The 21910-nt window shown below is 33.1% G+C and overlaps 1 long non-coding RNA gene and 1 other non-coding gene across 2 annotated transcripts in view; one reads left to right on the top strand and one right to left on the bottom strand.

Annotated features, from left to right (window-relative positions):
* LOC141646247 (uncharacterized) overlaps positions 1 to 21910 on the top strand; it is a 69420-nt gene that overhangs the window by 18526 nt on the left and 28984 nt on the right. The window lies entirely within an intron of this gene.
* On the bottom strand, positions 303 to 409 carry LOC141650546 (small nucleolar RNA R71). The gene has a single exon (XR_012546571.1). It is a non-coding gene; the product is annotated as a small nucleolar RNA R71 (small nucleolar RNA).

The raw sequence follows: 21910 nt of genomic DNA, 5'->3' as shown, positions 1-21910 counted from the left end.
AAACTAGAATTAAAATAAGAATGCGCTGTCCCTGTTCCTGAACTCGTAAAAGGTGCTGCCTTAGAAGCCACAATTGCGATGGGAACAGCTGCATCGGCTGCAACTTCACCCGGTTCCTCCTTTAAGCTACTTCTGAAGCAGCTACATTTTAGGGAATTCGATGGGTCTTATTTCCTTTTTCTCTAATTGGCACCGCGAAACAATGGTTGAAGGGCCTTGATAAGGCCACTCTTGGAATAGATTCTTGGAAGAAGTTGGCTCTAGCTTTCTACAAAAAGTTCTACCCACCGGAAAAGACTAACATGCTAAGAGCTCAAATTACGGGTTTTAAGCAAAGGGATGAAGAATCTTTGTATGAAGCTTGGGAGCGGTTCAAGGGAATTTGTCGCTCATGTCCTCACCATGGACTTAGCGAGTGGTTCTTGGTACAACAATTTTGGAACGGTCTATATGAAGATTCAAGGAACATTCTCAATATGGGATCAAATGGAATGTTCACCGAAGTTGATGACAATCAAACATGGAACAAGATTGAGGAAATGGTGGTCTATAACTCACAATATAGTAGACCTGGCAAGGCTACTAGAGGAGGAAGGCATGAAGTGGACTCTGTTACTCAATTGGGTGCTCAACTTAGTGCTCACATTGGCACAATCAATTTAAAATTTGAACAAGCTATGGCTAGACTTGAAGAAGCCTCAAAATCACCAAAGCATCATGTTAATGCCATGACGGCATCCTCATCAATCCCAAGTGGGATATGTGAGAATTGTGGAACTTTGGGACATGACCAAAATGAATGTAGGGGAAGAAATGTACAAGTGAATGCTTTCCAAGCATACAAGAGTGGTACCCCTTATTCCAATTATTACAATGAAAACACCAAGTTTCATCCAAATCTCTCATACAAAAGCCAAAATGTTCAAAACCCTCAAACAACATACACCCCACCTCCCATGAGAAACCAAAATCAACGACCCTTTTACAACCAAAACCAAGGTTACCAAAACCAAAATCCATACAATCACCAAAACGACCAAGGTTTTGATGTGCAAAAAGCGGTCCTCCAAATGCAAAAGAATCAACAAGAATTTTTCACTCAAATGCAAAAAGATAGTCAAGCAAAGGAAACCACCATCAACAACATTCTAGCTCACACCAAGATGTTGGAAACCCAATTGACTCAACTAGTATCTTCAAGCTCACAAAGACAAAAGGGGCAATTACCACCTCAAAGTAATCCCCCAAGACATGAAACGGTTAGTGACATTCACTTGAGAAGTGGTACAAGGTATGAAGCACCGAAGAAGCAAGTTGAGGATGAAGTTGTGGAAGCTAGTAATAAGGAAGAAATTGTGCAAAACTCCAAAGATGGAGAATCATCAAAAGAAGAAATTTCAAAGAAAAATGAAGACAAGGTCAAGGAGAAGGAGCCCATTGTGATTAGACTTCCTTTTCCAAGTCGTCAAGCCAAGCCCAAATTTGATGACCAACTTGGAAAGTTTATGGAAATTGTGAAGAATTTGGAAGTCTCAATTCCTTTCACGGAATTAATCAATCACGTGCCGGCCTATGCGAAATACATGAAAGACATCATCACAAAGAAGAAGTCGATCCGGAAACTTGAGACTATCGCCTTCACTAAGGTGAGTAGTGCAATACTTCAAGGGAGTTCACCTCCAAAACTAAAGGATCCGGGAAGCTTCTCAATACCGTGTACCATTGGCGACACCACAATAAACAAAGCCTTATGTGATCTAGGGGCTAGTGTGAGTGTTATGTCGTACTCGGTGAGTAAAAGGTTGGGGATGGGAGAGCTTAAGTGCACTAATATCATACTCCAAATGGTCGATAGATCGACGAAGACACCATTAGGGATATGGGAAGATGTCCCCGTTCGAATTGGGAAGTTTTTCATCCCGGTGGACTTTGTCATTGTTGATATGGAGGAAGATTCCAACATTCCAATCATTCTAGGAAGACCCTTCTTACACACCGCGGGTGCGGTGATTGATGTAAAACATGGAGAGCTCACTCTAGATTGGGAGATGAGAGTATAACTTTTAATCTTGACAAGACTATGAGAGCTCCCCGTTTACATGAACCGTGTTTCATGATCGATCATTATAGTCGGAAGGATGAAAGGAAAAAGTCGGAACTCCAATGGAAGAAGAAAATTGAAGATGCTCCATTCAAAGAGCAAGTGAATTGTGACAAAGAGAGCTTGCAAAGCTCATCAAAGACAAGCATTGAAGAAGATGGCCTTATTGGCCAAGAAAAGGAAATGGGAAAGTTGTCTCCATCAAATCAAGAGATTTTCAATGATCAACTTAATGAAGTATGTGGTCTTTGGGACGACAAATTTGAAGGGATTTTTAATCCCTACATTGGTAATGCCATCGATCAAGACCGACAACAAGGGCCAAGGTCTATTGAAGACCTCTATCATGATAATGAACAAGCTTTTGATTACTTTTTCAAGGTGTTCAGCAACATCAACAACGCCTTGAACATGCCCCCTTGACATCTCATCAAGAATGAGAGTTTGGTGGAGTCCTCCCTAAACCACCATTTGTAAATATTTCTAACTCCCTAACTTGCATTTCAATTCTAGTATTGCATTTTTGTTATTTTTGGATTTTTATACTTTGATCAAGATAATTATCATGTTTGAGAGAAGTGAGGGAGGGACTAATAATTTCAATTAATGTGTAGTGCTTTAGCTTAGTGTGGGGATGGCAAATGCCTAGGCTATCCATGCCTTAGTAGTGCCCCCACAATGAAGGACACGAGATATGAAGAAGAATGGAAAAATGACAAGGGATTGGCAAAGTACGCGGATGGAACTGAATCCGGGTACAAAAGGGTCGAATCCGAGCGGATTCAGGAGAATCCGCCCGTCTTCAGGCAATCCGGGCATATTGGGTAGAAGACGCCCGTCCACCATGAGCTGAATTTTTGAAATTTTTGACTGTCAGCAAATCCGAGCGTCCTGCATTCAAATCCGCCCGTCTTTAAAAATCCGCCCGTCCTGAAAGGAAGACGCCCGTCTTCTTGGCTGAAGAAAACAAGAAAAATCCCTGTGAAGGAATCCGCCCGTCTTCTGTAGAAGACGCCCGTCCCGTGTTTGCAAATCCGAGCGTCTTCACTGAAAGACGCCCGTCTTTAGGCGAGTTTTTCCCAACCCAGAACAGGCCAAATCCGGGCGTCCCGAGCAGAATCCGCCCGTCTTGCCCCTGCAGTTCAATTTTTTCGAGTTTTATAAACCCCCTCCCACATTCATTTCTTCATTCCTTCATTCATAACACTACTCATAACCCTCAAAACCCTCATCCTCTCCATTACAAAAACAAGATTCCTCAACAATATTCACCAAAATCAAATCAAAACATCCTTTTAACAACAAATCAATCACTCCTCTTTCAACAAAAATCAAAACCAAGCACAAAATCTTCAACCTTTGAGTCGATTTTTGAATTCATAAAGGCAAAGCCTTTCATCTTTAAATCGATTTGGGTGCACTAGAAATTGAAGATGTTCTCTCTTTTCTTGGTTTATTCATCAATGGCAAGGACTAAGGGAGCAACAAAGGCAAAGGCACCAAAGGCAAAGGCAATCTCATCAAGACAAAAGACTCTTCAAGCAAAGAAAGCATTGGCTATGGTGGTAGCTAACCCAAACATGGAAGTGCGACAACAACAACCTCCCATGGAAGCAACAACATCCTCTACTCCGGAAATTGCTCAACTTTCGAATTATCCGGAGGTAATTTTCATTTCCAAATCCCATAGGGACACTTTTGCTAAGTTTGCTAGAAAATCATTCCTATCCACCAAGTTTATTTGTGAAGATACCTTAGAAATGTTGGGTGTCCTTGAGCAAACTAGAGCATTTTTCAAAGTCATGGGGTTGGAGAAATTGTTTGAATCAAAATAATTGACATACCCCTCCCTTACCTTAGAATTTTTGAGTTCTTTGAAAGTTAACAAGGTTGAGACCATGGAGACCATCGAGTTTCGTCTAGCTAATGTTAGTAGGCGCATCTCCTTTGAGGAAATGGGTAAAGCTTTGGGTCTTAGTGATTCACCGAGTTATTTTAAGAATGTTGGCAAGTATGACCCCAACCCTCTTTGGGAGGCAATTTCCGGAAGGAAATTTGAAGACTTTCATGCTAGTCGCGCTCTATTAGTCCACCATCCGGGCATTAGAGTGTGGCACAAGGTCGTAGGGAACACCATCATTGCAAAAAAGACACCAACCATTTCACCAAACTCGGTTTTGTTCTTCTTGAGTCGGCTTTGAACGTTGGAAGGGAATTCACCAAGCCTTTTAACTCTCTAAGGCTTTTGGTGGATAGATGGTTAAATATTAATTGTGGGAAGAAAGGCACCATCGTTATTGTGAATGGAGGCCTAGTCACTATCCTAGCTAAATACTTTGATCCAAACTTCAACAAAGATAACAAGTATGAGGCGAAAGAGGGTGGCCATCTCATTAATATTAATACTATGATATACAAGTACAAGTGGGTTACCCATAACCCTCTTGACACCAAGTATGGATGGCTCACTAGTGAGGCTAGATCTTTCACTTTGCCTTCAAAGATTTGTCGATTGAGTGTCCACCGGACCAACTATCTACTTCCCCTTTCAAAAGAGGCCGAGTATATTATCCGACAACAAAAGGGTGAAATTGAAATGCCCTCCTCTTCCATTGTCACACCAACCTACCCTTTCGAGTATCAAGAGTTCAAGCCCGAAGGCGTTGAAGCAAGAAACGATTATTTGACTCTTCTCATGCAAGAAATGCACAAGCAAGCTTTCGAGGATCGAAAAAATGCTTACTTAGCCCAATATCCACTCCTCTTACATTTAGCTAGGCAAGGACTACTTGACCCTTCATGTCCTTTGCCTAGTTGGGCGGATAGGGAAGTCTTCTTTCCGAGTGCATCTAGGGTTGTTCCGGGTGATAATGAGGTTGTCGGTAATGAAGAGGTTGATGATAACATTGATGAAGAAGCTAGTGAAGAAGGAGAAGAGGATGATGAGCAAGGTGAAGAAGAAAGTGGTGATAAGACCACTTCTAGTGAGGAAGGTGATGATAATGATGATATGATGGAAGATTAGCAAGCTTTAGAGGCTCCTACCCTCTTGAGGTTTGTCTATTTCTCTCTTTGTTCTTTTTATTAATCTTGATCATTGTTGGAGTAGTCCTAGCACCATTGAGGACTCACACCTCGGCCCCATTGAGGTGTTCTCATTTTATTGTTCCCACCTTTCAAAATCCAAAATGACAAAATTAATTTCATGCATTGCATAGTGTGTGCATGAACTATACCCATCCTTGGACATTAGCAATAATGTCTAGATCGGTTTGGAGAAGTTAATGCATACACAACGGGAGGTAATCTAAATTATCCTCTCCGTCATAAACAAAAACCATGCATCATGTAGCATAGATTAGTGTAAGCTTGCATTTAGTGTAGAAATCATGCATCATGTTTGCATAATTTCCCATCATTTTGGCCATTGAGGACAATGCCCATATTAGTGTGGGGATGGGGAATTCTAACTTAACTTTTATTCAAAAATCCAAAAAAATTGAAAAATTTCGAAAAAACCATAAAAATTTGAAAATTGAAAACCCAAAAACATGTTTATTTCTTTGGTAGTGTATATATTGTTGTATATATTGTGTTTGTTCTATCCTTGTTCACATTGATTGACTACGCCACATCCGAGACATGAGGATCATGAAGACCGCATGGTATGATCTTTCCAATCTCCTTTTTCCTCTTTATGTTAATGACTATGTGGCTTTATTTTGATTGATGCGGTATAACAATGTGAACTTAGGACTTGCATTTAGTATATATGTCATATTAATTGATAGAATCACTTGCATTAGGATGTATATAATAGTTGCATCATGGCATATAGTTGTATTTAGATGAAATACTTTGAAAAGTGCCTAATTGAGAACTTTGAAAAGAGCAACTAAGCCATTACAAATACTTTTTCAACTTAAGACTTTGCCTACTAGAATGGTTGTAAAACACCCTAGGTTGTGTCATACTAGTGTCTTTTGACCCATGACCCAAAGCCTAGTCAAGGGTTTGCATGTGAGTCACCTATCCAACCCCGTGATGCGATGTGGACTTGGTTAACTTGTCTAGGTGACCTTGATTGACCTTGTGGTAAGGCAACCCAAAAATACTTTTCTATCAATAAGCTTGAAGTGCTCATTTCGAAAATTTTGTCATGTGGAAGTAATTTATTGCCAAGGAAACCTCAAATGTTATGAAATGTTGAAATGTTGAGAAATTTTAGTTGTTTTGATGGAGGCGTACCACTTCGATGTGCTTTGGAGAGAGATCCATTGAATTGGGCCCCCACACGGTTGTGAATTCGACCGCCCAGAGACAGAGTGACTATCACCCCGAAAAGCTATTGTCTAGAGGTTAACCGGTTGCCTAATAAGCGGTTGGCGAAAGCAAAGGACACTAGCCCGGAAGGGACAAACCCCATCTTAAATTTTTGAAATGTGAAAGTTAAATGAGGACAATTTTGAATACTAGTCATATCCACCCTTTGTTTATAAAGATTTGAGCATTTCATTCCCAAAAAGCCTTTTGTCAAGCCACTTTGTCGAGCTTGGGACGATCCATGACCTTTACTTTTGTAGAGAATTCGAGACGTGTCATGCCATATGCTACTAGCATCATAGGGATCATCATTCCACCACCATCCGATCGCTCTTGACGAAAGCATTTGGAAATTGAGGACGAAAGTAGTCTAGTTTAACACCATTTGGAGGTGATTTAGTGCCATCCTCTTAACCTTAGTAATTTGTTGAACTAGTATTTGTAAAGGATTATATGCTCTTAAATTTGTTCTCTCTTAGTTGCCTCCGCCACTTGATGAGGAAGTGGATATTCCTTTTGTAGATGCATCCATTGAAGGAAAAGTAGATTCATATACATAAAAACATACTCATATATGTCTAAGTTAATTTGTCATAAAATTAAATACGGATTTTATGCATGCAAACAAATAAATATAATAGAGAAGAAATCATCCTTACATTGTGATTTCGGTTCTAATGGGCACAAAAGAAATCTCCTTTTCTTTTGTTCTTGAGCTTTCCCTTATGGAAGAACAAAGATCCAAGTATAGGATCTCTCCCTAAGCTTTATACCCAAGGCTTTCTCTTAATTTAATTAATATTACAAGAACTAGTATAATATTAATCTAGTAGAAAATTGAACCAAAATATTTATAAAACACTTAATTATTTCGGTTTTAGAGAGAAGAAGAGGAGGATTTTTATTCTCTCTTAGAACACTAATTTTTTGGATGAGCAAGTGAATGAATGAGGATACAAAACATTTTGTATATTATTAGGTAAAAATATGAGAAAACCATCATAGGTTTTGTCTTCCCAAAACCGTGTAAGAGGAGGGCTTTAAGGGAGCCAATGCATGGAAAAATTGTTCTTCACAATGAACAATAGGCTTGCATGGCTAGTGACTAGTGTAATCATCATGTCTTCCACTAATTACAATCAACATATAATTAGCTCAACAACCCTCTAATTTTCGGCCCACTTTATAATATGGATTCCATATTATTTTTGTCAATTGTCAATATGTCACATGTCATATGTGATATAAATTTGTTATGTAATTTTTAACATATTAAAAATCAACGTATTAATAAAAATACGTCACATACAAAAATCGACTTAGTAATTTCATAATTACTTGTGCCAAAATATTTTACCAATTTATAAATCGTATTTACAAAAATTCATTCAATTCCGATTGTTTCCTTAAACAATAATTTCATCCGAGTAATGAAACAATTCGATTACTCAGACCGTATCTCATTTAATCACATTTCAATATGATACGTAAATTTTACTTCCAAAATCGTCCGTCAATTTTCAAGTAATTTAATTAACTCGTAACGTTATACGATTAATTAAATAATCAATTAAGAGTATTGCCCTTTAGGTATGACCTAGGGGGTCAACTGATCACCACCGTCACACGACAGTAATGTCAAACTCTAGTCAGCCAATCATTACCGATATATGTTGACCAGTTGACAGTAACAATATTACTTCCCAATTGTATTCTTTATAATGAGACTTAAACATGTGATCATCATGATCAACAATCGTGATCGCATTATTGTCGGAGGACACATATTCCAACAATCTCCCACTTGTCCTCGACAAGTGTGCGTCACCAATTCTCTTGTCCTATTACTATCTCCCACTCAATGCAAGGTGTCTTTCGGTCGTACTTGCAAGTGATCATATCGAGAGTGGTTTCCTCGATCCGGAAAATAACGATTGACCGGATTTATCCACTCGGATACTTTCCGAGCGTGGCCACGCATTTCCAATTCATTACTCCTCGAGTGGCCCCGAGATATTGTTTTAACCCTGACAAGGGGATGGACAATTCCTATCGCACTTATTCCCTTCGACTAGCCACCACCATCATAACCCAAAATATGCCCATTTGACCCCATTTACGAAGGTCGTAGTAACACAAATCAAAGTTAATCTGAAACTGTGCCATCTTAGGTGAATAGTCTTTAGTCAAAAGAATCGACTCATTTGAATACTATAGCAGCTCTCGCCACGACCAGGCTATATAAATTTGCCAGAACTCTATAAGCGGTCATAAGGCCCGACAAAAAGTTCCTAACAGTCTGCCTATGTGATCGACTAGTCATCTCACATGACTCTATGGCATTTGAACTTGCCATCAATCGCATCACACTCTAGTCACTTCGAGACGTCACCTCATACAAGTGACTATGGGCGAATACCATGCTAATCCGTGTTCACTTTAACGGGGTTCAATTGTCTCTACAACCCGTTTGGATGTAACAAGGTATAATAAAAGAGTTTTAAAGTAAAACTCGAACGACAAATGCGATTATCACATATGAATAGTCAATGCTTGATTACTATTTCATAATCTATAATCTAATTTGATCTTGTATGTAGTTGTTCATTTCAATTCAGTTGAAATGGCATGACTCATCATGTTTAGCCTTTGAGAAGGCTTTGGTTAGTAGGTTTTATCAATTTCTTGTACCTTACTCAACCTTACTACATACTCGTTTTCCTTTGTAATGTATACATTTGCATCACAAAACTTTCTGAGTACGTGTCGAGATCCAATCAAGACATAGGTCCTCTAGCCTAAGAATAGCTCCCACTGTTTTCACGGTGTGTGGGACTCATCCTCTTGCACATCTCATGATTGCAAGTGTACTCAATTTCCGTTATAAATATCTCTTATTGTTCTTTATTGTCCAGAACGATTCTAGAAAATCTACTTCTTAATTAACATAGCCACAATGGTATCTTAACCATCCTAATGTGTTTTGATTATGGTTTTGTCGGAAACCATGCGCAACCTCAATTGTCAATTGTCACTTGTGTAACACCCTTACACAAAATTGCATCATAAACACTTTGCTTCACTTCCTTAATGCTTCTGCATGCACTTAAGGGTAATCTTTATGGCTTTCTTGGCAAGGATTACTTAAATTCGATTTTGAAAACAATTCATCATACTCAAAGCATATGAAGTGTTATACATCATTATTCATTTAATTGATCCGGCAGCGGAAGCAAATGGAATCAATCAAATATGTTCAAATTAATTGAACTAGTCATGAATCTTATCAACATAAGACTTCTTATTGACTCTAATATCATGTGGATTTATCTTCATAAATCCGGATATTCAAGATGTATTATAATACTCCAAAAGTCTTAAATCATTTTCAATGATCAATATGTCATCCACATATCGGACTAATTAAAAATTCCGTAACTCCCACTAAACTCCATGTATAAACACAACCTCTCGACTTATCAAGAAATGTTTTTCACATGATCAAAATGTTGATTCCAACTCATTGATGTCTTACTTAAGATCCTCTCTTAAGTTTCACATTATCTTAGGATTGCAAGAATCTATAAAACTCATGACATGTATTGAATACATTCCTTCTATTGAAGAAGTGTGTTTTAGATTCACTCGCTATGTATTTCATAATAATGAAACACAATCCCTAAGAAGATCCAAATAGACTTAAGCATTTCAATTGGTGCAAAACCCTTTGCAACCAATCAAACCTTGAAATCTCTCTTTATTAGTGCAAAACCCTTTGCAACTAATCAAGCCCTTTTATTTCGGATTTTCATGGCTCTAAGCCTTATATTGAGTTGTGACTTAAACACTCTTATGTAAGTCATATGTTCATTACTTTCTAGAAGTAATCAATTTTGAATCAAACAATTTTATTTTGTAAGTTATAAGCTCTTTACTTTCTTAAAAGTAGCATGAATTCATCATTTTTAACAAGTGACGAATTTAACCTCCTAGGTTTTAAAGAAACAACATCTTACACAAAACGTCTCATGTAGCCAAGAAAGACTAGTTTCTTGCGACATAACATTCTTTGTGGCTCTTGAATAATTTCTCCCACTCTGTCTTCTAGAAATAAACTTGTATTTTAGAAAGACAGCTTCACGAGCCGCAAACCCGTTGTTGTCGTGATAATAGAAAGGGAAAAATGAGCATTTGTTACTTGTGAAAACTTACAAATATGGTACCCTTACCATTTCATATCTCATATGATTTAGTGGAAAATAATTTAGACAAAATGATAAAATCCCCAAGGGATCAAGTAACTTAAAGTAACTTGATCGAAGTCCAAACCATATTGAATAGCGTTTGAATTCTTATCCAATCACACATTATTCCATAATGCGTGTTAAGAGAGATTAACTTGTGATACTATATCACAATTCTTTTGGCTTATATCAAAAGTCTTCACTTTGATAATCCCATCACGACTAAATCGTGATTCCTTGAACTCTTTAAACTTCTTCAAAGATTTTTTTTTTTTTTTTATTTACCTTATTAAGTTAATACATAAGCGTCAACTTAAATCGTTGGTAAAAGAAAATGATCAACCTATTATGGATCAATGATTTACAACCTCGATCTCCTTTTCAACCAAAAAGGCACGAGACATCTTGCTTTGAATACAAGATACGCATATACCATTAACAATCTAATGGTTTCAAGAGTACTCGATAACTCCTTGCGTTTATCATTCCAAAATTTGAGGTTTAATCTTGGGTTACCAATTTGAGTCTTACATCATCTACATGATATATCATTCTAGTTTGGTTTAGAATATATTCACCTTGATGATGGGCTAGCCATACATCAAATCGTGGTGTATAGGGTCACAAAAGTGAAAACCTCTTTTGTATCTTAACAAGTTTATATTCTTATTTAGAGTTTATGCACTTAATAGTCATAATTAAGTACAACTTTAAATCCAAAAACTAGATTGAGTACACAATTACTCTATCTCTCGACATTATTGATGCTAGTCGTCATATTCTAATCATCTTATGTAACGAACACAATGACGAAAACCACCACCGGTTTCTAATATTGACGAAGTAATACTAGCAAAATTTATGTTTAATCAAATAAACATTTAACGAAGAAGGTCCCATTAGATGTCCCACAACTAACTTGTTGATTCTTCAATAATTTGGGGTAGTTTCCTTTCTCGTGTCTAACATTTAAGACAATGGAAACTTTATTGGTCGGGATTGATAGGTTTAGTATCGTCATTTCTCAATAACTTTACTTTTAACATTACCTTGTATCAATTCCATTATCATCTTTACTTCTTGAACCTCGTTCTCATCTTAACGGTTTAAGAGAATGCTCCCACTCGTTTCAATGAGTCTTTGCTTTGAGAAGCAAAATTGAATTCATGAAGATTTCTCTTCATTTGTTCGTTTAGTCTTAAAACTTTCATTGAAGTGGTTGCGTTATTTTGGTCAATTACGAATTCTGAAAATCTAATCACCAAAACAATTTATCGCTTCAAGGTACTTAATTCATTTAAGTATATGAAAAACAATCCATTGTAAGTAGATGTGTTAGTCAAGAATCAAAAACCTGTTTGATAATGAATAACTTTAATCTATACTCTTTACAAGAGATCCTTAGCAATGGTTCATTTGAGGTTTTAGAAGCAAATTCATATTTGTCTTTAGTTACGATGTTATAAGGAGATTTGAATCAAACTCGAAATGATATCGTATAGGAATTGTGGTAAAGAAATAGAACAATATGATAACGGAATGGTGGAAAACAAAACATCCATCGTTATATTAATACTTGTAAACAAGTATAGCATTTACATAGTGACCTCTACCCAACTATGATAAATGATTCCAAGATCCAAATTCATATTAACTTGGGCACGGTGGGGCCGATACATCCCTTATCAATATAACTCGGTGGATTAACTCTTTAATCGATTCTACTTTTAGAACTCTTGGTCGATAAAATTACATTAACATTTATCTTTAGCCCAAAACACATCGACAAGGGCACGGTGGGGCCGATACATCCCTTATCAAATACTTTTGTTGAGTTCAATCCAAATTTCGAATAAATGTGTCCATGATCCAAACCCACATTAACTTGGGCACGGTGTGGCCGATACATCCCTTATCAACATGAATTCGGTGGATTAACATTCATCACCCACTTCCCCTACGTAACAAGGTTTGTACCCCGGTGTGGCCGAGCGCACTCCCTCACGAAATAGGTTTTCATGGTTTCTACTCTTTGGTAAGGCTAAGTCTCAATTGTTTATTTTAGCGAGAGGTCATGTCAATTTATTATCTATCACGTTTTAAGTGAACTAAAGCGGTGAACTACGATAATTGTAATTGGCACGGTCGATAAACTCGATAAAATGACAATGCATGTTTAGTTATGGCGATTTAGCAATGCATGTGACATAAAATAAAATGCAAGCATAAAAGTAAATAAATCCTAGTATGGCCTTTCCTAAAATAGAAAAACTCTTTAGCTATTACAAATTCGGAAACCAACTCCATTGGTCCCTTGAACTTCGGTTGTGACACGCATCTCGAGGTAACACCGTCTTTATGTATCGCCATTCTTGAAGAAATCCGTCTTTGGGAACTCCGGAATGAATAAAATTACATAATAAATTACATAATTTCCTATTATACATATGTAATTAAAATAAAATAAATCTATTAAATTACAAAACGGTGATACGAGATCACAATAAAAATTACAACCGAATCGATATTCCCATACCACTACTACAAATAAGCACTTGGGTCACGGCTAAATTCGTGGCGCAAGTGTTAAATTTCCGTGGCTAAATTATTTGGCCACGGGAATACCTTTCGTGACGCAAGTGGCCGTGGCAAAGAGATAGCCACGGGAAAAACAAGAATGTGGCTATTATTATATTTTTGGCCACGGATTCTCTCGTGGCTAATAACTCCCGTGGCCAAAAAATAATTCCCGTGGCGAAAAAATAATTCTCGTGACAAAAAATATATATGAAAATTAAATAACTAAAATGTTAAATAATCTTTTTTTCACGATCGATATTTTATCATATATCGAATAGTGACAATCTCAGTACTCGTTTCTCTAGTTAACTCGATTCGTTTAAACGTTCTTTGGTTTTACCGGTTATGCATTCGCGCGCATCAAAGAGGCTTCCCAGGAGGTCACCCATCCCAACACTACTCTCACCTGAGCACGCTTAACTATAGAGTTCTTTTGATGTGCTACCGAAACTGAAAGTTAACTTTGTTGATATGATTAGTACTTTGAATCCTTTTAAGTTTATTTTTTTTCCTTTCAAAATTTACCTTTAGTACTATTTAATTACAAAAATGTTACATGATTTGCGAATTTTTGCGGGAAAAACATTATTGTGGCCAAAACAATCAAATTTTCGATGTTACCCTCCCGACTAATGATTTTGACGTCATTTTTTTACCGAAGTTAGCAAAAGCATTTTCTCTACAAAGTAAACTTAATTGTGTTTTCCTAAAAAAATTTAATTTCTTTAGTTTATCGACATTCTTATTTTCACTTCTCTTGTATTCATTTTTTCGTATATTTTTTTACGCAAATGCTAATGTACGACCTTCGTACATACGATATGAAAATTAACCATTTTTTGGTAAAATAATGACCACTTTGTATAACTTAAGGTCTCCCCCCATTGGTCACTATTAACCAAAACGTAGTCACTTTTACTAAAAAAAAAAACACGAAAAACACTGTCGTACAACCGAATCGCTTATTTTCTTAAACTGATTTTTCTTTGTTATGATTTATCATTTTTTTCCTCAAATTTTTCACATTATTTGCACATGTGACTTTAAATTATTATAATTTCTATATTTTCCCCATGATGTGCTCATCTTCAATAAAAAAAATTTCTCCTTATTGAATTTTGGGTAAATTGATAAAAACTACCAACTTTAGTCATCTTTTTCATAATCAATACCAACATAATCAATAATTAGTAATCACTACCAAAATATTAACTTTTTTCTACGATAGGTACCAAGTCGCCTTCTTACTCTAATGTTTTTCCTACTTTAAAGATGTTTTCATCTAAGAGAGGAAATTTGGAAGTGGGTGAGTGAAGATTTTGCCTTGAATGATGGCTTTTGGGACTTTTTCGAGTAGGTTGAGATTAGATTTTCAAACGACTTAGTACCTATCGCAGAAAAAAGTTAATATTTTGGTATTGATTACTAATTATTGATTATGTTGATACTGATTATGGAAAAGGGTCCTTATATTGGTAATGTTTATCAATTAACCCTTGAACTTTTTATATTGATAATTTTTCCGATATGTTTTTTTCCTAATTGATTTGTGGGAGATCATTTTTTTTTCTTTCATTTCTCAGCGCACTTATTTATTTAATCAATTTTGCAATCTAATTGTTGTTTTTTTTTTCACTCCAAAAAAAAATTTTCCCAAACTTTTTTTTCTCATCAAGTTAAATTTTAAATCAAATTCAATTTTTTCTATAAATATCTTACAAATAAAGTTGTAAAGCAAATTTTGAGTGAACCAATTTGACAATATGTTAATTTTTGATTTATCAAAGATAGATGATAAATAACTTATTTAATGAATTTTATATGCTATGTATTTAAAAGTGATACGATCATTTAAGATTGTTATTCAAGATTTTAATGTTTTAATTAAAAAATTAAAAGAAATTCACGCCTCTAACAAATAGAATTATATATTAAAACAAATTTCTTAAATTCCTGCAAAACGTAAATGTGATTTCTAAAAGAATAAAAAAATTTAGACGATAAAATTTTCTTTGCTTGCATATAAGTTTATAAAATTTTAAAATTTCTTATTAAAATAAATAAAATAACAAAAAAATATTAATTAAATTAATCAAAGTGTTTGCAAAATTTTATATTTAAATGCATTTTCAAATTATTTATATTGATTAAATTTCTTTTAGATTTTAAGTTTGCCTTAACATGAAAATATCTTAATTTAAGTCGGAAAAGATACTCGCCACGGGAGTTTGTTCGTTCGTGGCTAAAACATTTTTGGCCACGGAACAATTCATGGCTAATCAAAATTTCGTTACGGGTGTGACATAGTTTGTGGCTAAAATGATTATTTGCCACGGGTGTAGCCTATTTCGTGGCGCAAGTGACTTTTTGCCACGGGAAAAGTTATCCCGTGGCATAAATTTTTTTCCAAAATAATGAATACATTTTTCCCGTGGCTAAGCAGAATTTAGCCACGAATTATAAATTCCCGTGGCATAATTCGTGGCGCAAGTGACAATTTGTTGTAGTGTACATTTCGGGAAATACCAATTAAAATCTAAGGCCATACTAAGTAAAATTACATAATTCAAAAATTACATAAATTAAAATTATGACAATCATAAAGAAAATGCAGCATTATAATATGTATGAACATGCTCAATTTTATGCTAAATCGCCTTTAAATAGCCAATATCGTATATTACTCGGTTTTTACGGATTTGCGTGATTTCAACATTTTATAATCACAAAAATACATAAACTCATATTTATGCATAAGTTAATTACCCTAACCTCTTAGGACTCAAAATTTAGTCTTCACTAATAATTTGACCATAATTAACCCTTATTTACAAAAGGAAGAATTGTCGGGAATAATCCGACCTTTGTGTCATCTTCCAAGAACAATCCGACCTTTCAATAATCCGAAAATAATCTCACCTTTTAACCGCGTCTTCTCTAAACACTCTCTTTTACCTATTACCTGATTAAAAGGTTTCAAGTCTCTTACTTATTTTTATAATTATTTCATTCCTTCATCTCCCACTCTCTAAACCCACATAAATTAATCTAAACAAACTTCAGAAAAGATGAACGATAAAAGAACACCATTAATGAACTCATTTCATCGGCCAAAATCAAGTAATAAAAAATTTCAATCAAAAGCGACATAGGTGAATTAAATCACCATACTCTTCAATTGTTAACATAAGCAAAAACTTCCGATCAATTAAAATCTTATTTCACCATACTCCTTCATTGTTAAATAAGTTGTACATATTGCCATTAAAATCCTATTTCACCATACTCCTTCATTCACAGGAAAAAGTACTCAAAAAGTGTTGATCTCACACTTGAATTAATGCAAAAGCGGGGGGAAATTTTGCTAACCATAGAAACTAGTTATTGCGTCCTTTGTTCACTCCGTTTCTTGTCTAAATTGGGTGTATTCAGTCAATACTATGCTACCTCCGTGCAGCAATTACATTCAATTTTGCATATGTTTAGATTTTATCATCACTACCGTATATTCATTGTTCATAAATTACTTGCATCGGTACATTAGACAATGAACATGTTAAGTTGTAGATATTTTGTCTTATAATATTTGTTTATCATGAAGGAGAGAGAAATGGTTATGTGAAGTAAAATAACTAAATAACAATTTGAAGACACTCACATTACCTACTATAACAAGTCATTTTTATGGAGGGATTGTTTAGAGAAGATGAGGTCAAAAGATGGGAGTATTTTCGGATTATTGAAAGGTGGGATTATTCTTGGAAGATGTCATAAAGGTCAGATTATTCCCGTCAATTCTTCCTTTACAAAATTGTTCATAAATGGACCAAAAATTACAAAAATAAGCTATTAAACTTCAAATAAATCACAAAATTTCAAATAAATTCAAAATTTGAAATTTAAACTCATGAACATTCTGGAAAAATTCCATGACACTCATAATGTTCAAAATCTTAGGTTAAAAATTTCGAAATTTTTCCGGAAAAACAATGTTGCGGTTTATCGATTTTTAATAAAATAATCATAAAAACATGGAAAAATTATTTTCACTAACTTTTCAATTTTAGATCTGAAAAATATAATAAAATGCAACATTAGACGTTTTTCCTAAGTCATAGATTATGTTTTATTAATTTTCCACTAATAATGTCACTATCTTATATATATATATATATATATATATATATATATATATAAAACTGGGTTGAAACGTTGTAGATGCGCCACGTGTCAACCCAGCTTTAAATACAAGTATTAATTACAGTTGAACATTAAATATAAACATAATAAATGCGGTATAAATCTCAGCAAAATATTAATTATAGATTACTAAATTTTATTATAAAATTACATTAAATAATTACAGTGATTTGATTCTAAATTTATTAAAAAATTATTTTGAAAAAAATCCTAAAATGTAAATAATTACGTTTATTGCGAAAAATGCTTCAAATTGAGTATAATTTTCATTATATTTATTGAAATATTTTGATTTTTAGAGATGATTAAAATGAGTGTCTCATAATATTTTTATGTTTACGTAAAAAGACATTTTGAGAAAGTTATAAAACTTAGACTATTAAATCCTAAGAAAAATATATTTGTCATCTTTTAATTGGTTAAGTTGAATGATGTATATTTTAGTCAAAATTCAAAATGAATGTAACATAATGATTTGTATACATGCATATAATTCATGTATTAATGAATAATACATGTGTTTTTTCGTAAATGTTTTTAATTATTCAAAATGAAGTGACTAAACAGGATTAAAAACACGGGGTAATTAAACACTTAATTATTGCGTGAATTGATGACTGAATCAGTTAACATGATGGTATGTACGGAGTAAGTGTTTGCAATTAATTTTTCCCTAAAAAAAAAGTGTTTGCAATTAATTTAGCCAAAATCATTTGACCAAATAGTGTCACATATGGGAAGTGTATGTATGCAGTGTACTTATTTGCAATGATTCACATTCATTTTATATTGTAATTGGTGTATCAAATGAAATTGTATATAAATATTTGATATTGCAAGTCGAAACATTTTGTAAAAAGAAGAATGGTTCCTCGCAATTTTTTTATCGTCTCTGTTTTGACGAAGACCAAACCAGGAGATTTTTTATGCTCATATACTGTGTGAATACGAAGACCAAACCAAAAGATTTTGACGTTCATATAGATTATGCGTTCATCACTAGAAAGGTAAATGCAAGTTCCTTAATTTTAAACTATTTCCATTTTTTTTACAATATAACAATTTTTAATCTTATGTTATTCAATAAAAGGATGTAACCAAAAAAAAAATTATTCAATAAAAGGTGTTGTCATTCATTATAAATTGTTTTTGTAACAATATTAATAAGACTCAATATTGATGCTATAACTTTAAGGCGTTGTCATTCATTATAAAATAATTGAGTGATTTAGCTATATACTCCATTATTTTATTTGCTAATAATTTCAGTTATATTTATGATTCACAATTCTGGCTAAACATGAAATTGAAAGTGTAAAAACTTTTCATATAAGTTAATGCAACTTCTTCTTGAAACCTATAAATTAAAGAGAGTAAATTGATGTACTTTGAAAATTAAAGAATACAAATGTTCTCAACAATTTTCATTATAATGAGCTAGATTGTCTCTTCTATTGAGAAAAAATTGAAACACACTAGATTTTTTCACTTTATATTGATATATTGATGTACAATCATAAAGTCATAACATTCACTTTGTTCAAATGTAAAAGTAGTAATTTTCGGTTAGATAAATTAAATGATTGTTTACACTTACAGAATTAAAATAACAATTTATAATTAGTAGTCTTCTACACTTCATAAGAGTAGTAAAGTTATAAATTATAAAACACAACTCATTTAAGTTTTATGAAAGTCCATGGATCACAAGCAAGAATTGTGAATAATAATTTTTTAGTGTGTAGTCTTAGTTTTTAATGGTCGATGTTCTCTAATGGTTGACATATATACAGTACATATAGAGGATAAATATGTAATTTAACATATGATAAGTATGTATCTGATCAATTCAATCCATGGATCACGAGCTACCTATCGAACGAACACATAATAATGGACCACACATCTCAAAATGATCTATATGTAATGTTTCCGGACTTAGAGAAACGATCATTGATGACCGTTATGACACTAACTAAAGATGCAATATACGAGAAAACGATGCCAATGTGCCTACATTCGAACAATAAATTGCATTGAAAATGTAATATGGACTATTTTTATACACTTATATTTTTCTATGTTATGTTGTACCAATTGGATTTTTTTTTTGAATAATACTTCCACCATAATATATACAATATCACTTTACATATACAAAATATTATTGAATAAAGAAAACACACACACAATATTACTCATTAAAATGACATATGAAAAATAATTGAGGGACTGAGGGAGTATTACATATGTGGAGCGAGTCAATTATTTTACAAATGAAAAGACATAGAACAAGATTTTTATAACAAAATATATAAATAGGAATTTAAAAGCCAGAAGTAGCTGGTGAAATAAAATTATAATTTAATAAATGTTATTATAAAATTACTTCAAATAATTACGATGGTTTAAATTTATGAAAAAAATATTTTGCCAAAAATTCTAAAATATAAATCAAATCATTGCGTTTATTGCGAAAAATGTTTTCAATAGAGTATAATTTTCATTATATTTATTGAAATATTTTGATATGCATAGATGATTAAAGTGAGTGTCTCACATTGCTTTACATTTACGTAAAAAACATTTTGAGAAAATTATAAAACCTAGACCACTAAATTCATTAAGAAAAATATATTCGGGAGAGTAATTGTATTTATTACAAACAAAAGTTAAAGCTAACTACTAAAAGATAAGTTTTTTATAGTGTGTAAATGAAAAAAAATTATATTGCGATAAATTAAATACACATGGAATTTTGAGAGAGTTTAAATAATGTGATAACGAGTATGTATGTACACAGTGATCACGAATGTATTTGAATAATAAAAAAAATAATGATTATTAAGTACAATAGTGTTATAAACGACATGAAAAAATAGAAAACATATTTCATTTTTCTTTAATATTTTCAATTAAATATGTATACGCCAAGTATAAAACGACATTGATTATGGCTAACTAGATTTTACTTTTAGTTAAATATTTTATATGTTACTTCATATTTTTTAAATATTTCTAAATTAAACCTCAAAAAATAATATTTGATAATGTTCAACCTATTTTATTTATAGGTAAAATCTTAAACATCATTACATATACTCCGTAGTTGTTTCAAAAAAAATGTGTAAATTTATAATAAATATGTTTGACATATAGCACATGCAAGACACGACAAAAACATTCGAATAAGTTTTAGTTTGAACCTGATATGTTTGCCATAAATATCACACGGTTTACATAAAAAAATCGAAAAGTGCATAAAATTATATTCACATCATTTTGAACATATATTAACTAATTTGGAGCATAATTCCAATTTAAAAACTTAATGTTGATTGTTACATTATTCGAATACATTTTATTTTAATTTATAGGATATTGGATTAGTTATAACATTATTTATAAAATGTTGATCATGCATAACTAATTATCACTTATTAGTTCTTCGTATAAATAAAATTGTATGTATTTTATCTTAATACGTTGAAGTTAAACCTAAAAAAAATAAGATTTGAGAAAGATTAATTTATTTTATTTGTAAAAAAAATATTAAATGTCATATTTGAATTATATTATTTTCTTCAATTATGATAATAAAAGTTTCAAACAGGCCGCGCGAAGCGCGGGATACTACCTAGTTTATGCTATTTTTCTTCAAAAATTCATAAATCATGCAAAAAGACTTCTTTATAGCCAATTATTTTACACACATCTTGTAAAATTGCATGTGACAACATATTAATTTTCTATGACCAGATTCGAAATTTAACTCATATTAACCTATTTTTCACTTAAATCCGAATTTAATAATGAAAAATTCATTTTTCGAGCATAACAAGTCCAAAAATTATGAAAATTTACAGGTTATCTCAAAATAATATATGTGACAACATATCCAAAAACCAAGTTAAAATTCGAAGTATAGCTAATTTTAGACCAAAAATGACATTTTTACTCATAAAATCACATTTAAATGCCATTATTGTAAATTATGAACAATAAAAAATCCGAAAAATAACCAAAATATCCCAAAACACTTTAGGACCAGAAATATTAACATGCATGTAATAATTTCGTGATATATCATAATAACACAAATTTTACAAGTTTTATTTGTTATTCTTATAACTCGGAAAAACTTTTAACCAATTTGCATGCAAACAACCGTGGCTCATGATACCGATTGAAGGAAAAGTAGATTCATATACATAAAAACATACTCATATATGTCTAAGTTAATTTGTCATAAAATTAAATACGGATTTTATGCATGCAAACAAATAAATATAATAGAGAAGAAATCATCCTTACATTGTGATTTCGGTTCTAATGGGCACAAAAGAAATCTCCTTTTCTTTTGTTCTTGAGCTTTCCCTTATGGAAGAACAAAGATCCAAGTATAGGATCTCTCCCTAAGCTTTATACCCAAGGCTTTCTCTTAATTTAATTAATATTACAA

This window comes from Silene latifolia, chromosome 3 (assembly GCF_048544455.1).
Source record: "Silene latifolia isolate original U9 population chromosome 3, ASM4854445v1, whole genome shotgun sequence".
NCBI classification, from domain to species: domain Eukaryota; kingdom Viridiplantae; phylum Streptophyta; class Magnoliopsida; order Caryophyllales; family Caryophyllaceae; genus Silene; species Silene latifolia.
This window is presented reverse-complemented; position numbering and strand designations above follow the sequence as displayed.